Raw genomic sequence first — 5,830 nt, forward strand, 5'->3', positions numbered from 1 at the left:
TTATCTTATCAGTATGTACATATTTATACTCATAATGTCCTTTATATGTTAATTTCCTCTTTAGCTTTACACGAATCATCAAATCATCATTTTCTGATCTTGGTAAGACATTCACCACTTCTGTCACATTAGATGGGACACAGGTCACAGGTCCATGAACACCATTCTGTCCACCTCGTGGTAATGCCAGCATCTTCATGAATGGAATATGCTTTGCTATCAGATGTGTCTCAAGAGAATTTAAACAGCTCAGTTCAGGAGGAATAGGATCCAGAGCAAGATTATTTGCTACACTTTCAGCAGGCATTTTACCATCAGAAATCTTTCTATCACATGTGTGACAAATCCACAGAGATGCAGCAGAGCTGTTTCTGTAAGCACAGTCTTCACAACAGTCTTCATTACACTCATGTACATAATTAAATGTTACACATTTTTCTGCAACATACCTGCATTGTGCTGACTTTTGAAAGTATGTATCTATTCTGCAGTGTTTGACCTGCATTTTAAAGCAACAGCGATGACAAACTGAACAAACATATTCAGGACCTGTAGATATTTTATCTTTAAACTGTTCCACCACAAAGTCAATGTCTTTTTTATTCATCTGTGTCTCACATCGTCTTTCAGTGTTTCTTATTTTAATCCTACTAGCAAAGCCATCATCATTTCTGTATTTCTGTATATTATAATCTATAACACTGTTTCTATGTATTTCATTCTCATGGTATTTTCTGTGGCTGAATTCTTTTTTGGCCTGTTTGTGTATTTCATTCTCGTGATATTTTCTGTGGCTGAATTCTTTTTTGGCCTGTTTGTGTATTTCATTGTCGTGGTATTTTCGGTGGCTAAATTCTTTTTTGGCCTGTTTGTGTATTTCATTCTCGTGGTATTTTCTGTGGCTAAATTCTTTTTTGGCCTGTTTGTGTATTTCATTCTCGTGGTATTTTCGGTGACTAAATTCTTTTTTGGCCTGTTTGTGTATTTCATTCTCATGATATTTTCTGTGGCTAAATTCTTTCACGGCCTGCTTGTGTATTTCATCATTCGCATACTTCTCTGTACTAAACTTTTTCACAATCTCACGATGCAAATCATCAAATTTATATCTATTTTTACTATATTGTTTGATCTTTTCTTGATGCTGTTCATTTGTCTTGTATTTCTCAGTGCTGAATTTCATCAGTTTATCTTTGTAAATTTCATCCTCATGATACCTTTTGTTAACATTGATGTTTTTCTTTTTTTGTAAGTCATTATTGGTGGTGTATTGAAGTTTCTCCCTGTACTGCTTACGTGAGTATGGTGTTCGTTTTAATGAATCATCTTCAGATAGTGATTTACAAAAGGAGGCACAGTTACTATCAGTGGTTTTCACACACAGAACAACTTCATAATGACAGCTGTTGACATGTTTCAGGTAAATCCCATTACTTTGACAACCACGTCTATTTGATGAGACATTTGAAGATGAATATTTAAGCCATTTATCATCACTGTATGTAAATATGTCAACACCAATTAAATCACTAGTAGCCTGAATCTCAAGTTCTGTTGCCCAAACACCGAGATATTTCATCCTTGATGTGGAAATATAGTCTCTTACAGAACTGTGTCCTTCTCTGAGATACTGTGTGTAGTTTGATTCATTCTGCAGTATGTGTGTAACAACAGCTCGTCTCATTCTACGATGTTCTGTCTCATCCTGAGATACAGCATAGGTTAGTGCTCGGAAAAAACAATTGCCATCTCCTACAATACTTTTAGTTACACAAGGCTCAGCCATTTCAGCAGCCACACTTGCATTGTTCTGTTCTCTGACAATGTTTACAATGTTCAACTTTAAACAAATGCTTTTTTGTTGCTGTACTGTTAACGGACTAAACTGAAAAGTGTCATTGACAATTTCTGAAATAAATTCAACATCACTTGTATATTCATTTGTTGACTCCACACAAATGACTTCAGGTGTGTGTTGAACACACGTTTCATTAATAGATTCTGTATCTGTGCTTGTGACATCAATAACACACTGATTGAGATTTACATCAATTTCTATTTCAGAGTTTACCGCTTGTTCAGCTTCAGCATCTGTCGCGACTACTGGACTGTACACAGAGACAGAAGGCACGTCACTCATGTTTACATTCACTCCAGTTACTTCAAAGGGAGTACCGTCAGCTTCCAGTGATGCTCCGAGCTTCTTAAAATGCGTGCACAGAGATCTCATGTCACGGTGGAAAACCACTACACTCTTACCCTCACATGCTAATGTTCCGTCAACATTTCGTGAATGTGGATCGATGACTGCATACCAGGAGCCTTGTTTGACTGCTGCACAAATGCTTCTCTGGACATTCACCAAACATGCATCAAAATTCTGAAATGCTCGAGTCAGAGCTTTATCTAGAGACATGTAAACATTACGCATAGATTTCTGATATCTAGTCACACCAAACAAACCACTTAATGTTGTCCCATAGTTTATTGCAAAAGTACAATCATTCAGTGTGTGTGTGTCAGGCAGTTCCTCGACGTACATGTAGCCATTGATGTGGTCACTGATCTTTCCAGCAGCTTCCAGGTCTGAATAGAATTGATCACCATGCAATAACACAAAATTAATATCACTGGTGCTCCACTGAAAAACATTTTTCAATTTACACATCAGAATTGCAGTTAAACTGTTAACAGCACATTGCTTCCCATAATTCTGGACATAACGAGGATCTCCTTGATGGAAAGAGCCAGTGATGAAGGATGTCTGAGGAAACAAGTCAAAAACAGCATTCATGGTTATTTTAGATTTTTGCTCATAGTTTGATTGACACTTTGGTTCAAGACTGGTTTCATGATTAGGCATATTGGAAGGTATTTGGAAAGGTATTTTGGAAGGTATTTTGGAAGGTATTTGGAAAGGTATTTTGGAAGGTATTTGGAAAGGTATTTTGGAAGGTATTTGGAAAGGTATTTGGAAAGGTATTTGGAAAGGTATTTTGGAAGGTATTTGGAAAGGTATTTTGGAAGGTATTTGTGCAGAACTGTCATGATGTCCGAAACATTCAGTTGATTGTGCCACTTTATTAACAGCAGGCACACCCTCTGCAGGATAAGGAGCCATCCGGTCCACCATCCTTTTCTTGGCTACCTGCGAACGCAGGCTCTTCTTAGTACGGGGCATTCTGCACACAAAAATAAATAATATTAAAGATTAGTTACAAATGCAATACAATATCAAAAAACCTAGTTTCAATTTTTTTCATATTACAACAAGGTCTAATATTATTAATGACAGTATTTGTTTCCATTTTGTGTAGTTTTAAGTATAAGATGACCAGATGGGCCTGTCGCAAGAACACCACCTGCCCAGGATATCACCTATGTTTCTGAGTATGCATGCAAAATGTACTTGCTACATCATGTGCCAACTTATGCGTTTTTTGCATAGGGTTGGGTACTGTTTGGGATTTTTTTTATACTAGTGATACTCTTTTGAAACAATAATGGTGCCCTAATCATTACCTAAAAAAAGATATTGAATGATATTAAGTAGTACATTACACAAGATCATTATGCAGATGATACTCGATACACATAGATTCACATAAGTCACCAAAAACATATTTTGCATTTCTGCATACCCAGATATGGACACAGTCGAAATCCTGTACTGATCATGTCCCTTGGAACAAGCACATTTGGTCACTTTCCCTGAGCAATGAAATGATTTGATGATACTACTAACTGAATACTACTGCGCAACTTCAAATCTAAAGTATCAGCTCAAAACAATATTCACATAAAAGACATTTAGTGAAACACAAAATAAAAATAACCATTGACTAAACACTTTGTAACATAATAAGACTTAACTTCTAGTTACATTTTAAAAATATTTATAAACAAAAGACAAAATTTACATTTTTACCTCAGATTCACCTTCACCGTCTTCTGCAACATAAAAGTGAAAAACATTTAATAACCAACATATAACATTACACTTTAGCTGATTATAAAGTGCTGACTTTTAAAGATATGTCAGTTTAGTTTATTTGAACATTAATCATGTATGTCACTTTACGATACATCTATAAAGCAAACACACATACACGTGTAAATGTGTGTCACAACACCCACCACAGTGTCACCACAGCTGACATAAATGTATATAATAAATCACTTTTATTGTAATTATGTACTATCTTAAAGCATAATAAGCCGTTTACCTTTGTTTTGCTCTCATATAACTAGATCAATAATATCAGTACCATTGTACACATGGTCAACGAGGGAATGGGGAAAAATAAAATCCCTGTCCGGCAAAGTGAAAAGGAAAATACAGTAATATACTACGACTTTGCCTTATTTTTATAGTATTTATTTTTAATACTGCTCCAGTGAGCATATACACCTTAAAATGTAGATGCACAATTTCATTATTTTTATATTTTTTAAGAAATAAAAATAATGGGAACCATTCTTCGTTTTTTCCGTATGGAGTAGTTTGTAGACGGTCCATAACTGCTAACCTGCCATGCGTCGCATCAAAACAGACATAAAGTTTTAAACTGTGATCTGTGTCGATTTAGACATTGCAAATAAGCGAACTTGTATACAATTACACTCCACTACAAATCTTTTTACATTATTCGAGGCTGCATATCCGTCTTATACAACATTAAACTTCTAACCAGCGTTACATGAGTACACGATGTCATAATATATCTATAAATATAAATCACAATTCGACCTGAATATAAAAAATAATGAACACATGACGGAATTATCCTTAAAACGTTAATATGATATCATAAAAAAATAAGGACAAAACGCGTAATACAGTCAAACATTACCAACTGAGCATCTAACAAACACGAACGGTAACACTATTTCTAAACAAACATACTGTCAAAATATAGCGATGTTTTATTTTCTCTAATGAACATGTTTTAACATTTTACACCGGAGCATTGGCATCGCGTGACTTACCACTTGCAAACATCCAAAATGGATTCCTTCTCTTCCCAACAAAAACGGATGTAGGCTTACAACAACATTTGCGACACCTAGTGGAAAAAACGTATTACCATTTGTATTATCATACTTTACGTACAAAAATTAACTAGCTACTATAATGAAAAATTGTTTCTTTATTGAAATAGGATTACCATAATAGGATATATTCATCTATATTTGTATTGAAATAGGATTACCATATAGATAAAAGGATACATTTGTGGAAACTGTGGAGTTACTGCAAAAACAATCCCTGCTTAAAAAAACATTAAGTTGTGAGTCACTTTTAGATTTTTTAACTGTCATCTGCGTACCTGAGGATTATTTCTGACCATTTGTATTTCTTAATGACTATTTATATACCTGTTCTGTTCTTTATACAGACCGACGAACTCCAGCACGCCTTATGTATCTTTATTATGACCCCTGTCGTCCCCAAACATGCCTACGTGACTATGGATCTCAGTATATTAGATGACCACTAGATGTCCTCATAACCTCATATATGTATAATTCACATAATATGTTACAATACCCATCATTTGATTCCTAAAGGATAATACAATATGTCAGAAAACTCTAATGATCTCAAACTGGTATCTTGAACATGACACTGAACTCATTGTAATCCAAAGGTCTACACACTCACCATATCTTCATTTAAGTGGCTTTGATGAAGAAACAATCACACACTTGATAACAATAAACAAACATGCCATATTTTATGACAATAATAAATACCAGAATATCTATGAATACACAACATGTCATACCACAATAATTGGTTTATTTTATTAATTCATATGTTGCCTAT

The 5,830-nt window shown here is 34.7% G+C and overlaps 1 long non-coding RNA gene across 1 annotated transcript; it reads right to left on the minus strand.

The window, feature by feature from the left end:
- Positions 1-2,470: 2,470 nt before the first annotated feature.
- On the minus strand, positions 2,471-5,041 carry LOC306892839. The gene is made up of 3 exons (XR_013786503.1): positions 4,990-5,041; positions 3,929-3,951; positions 2,471-3,182 (listed from the first exon to the last, which is right to left on the minus strand). It is a non-coding gene; the product is annotated as an uncharacterized lncRNA (long non-coding RNA).
- Positions 5,042-5,830: the final 789 nt, after the last annotated feature.

The sequence above is a fragment of the Barbatula barbatula genome (assembly GCF_947034865.1).
Source record: "Barbatula barbatula genome assembly, chromosome: 4".
Taxonomy (NCBI): domain Eukaryota; kingdom Metazoa; phylum Chordata; class Actinopteri; order Cypriniformes; family Nemacheilidae; genus Barbatula; species Barbatula barbatula.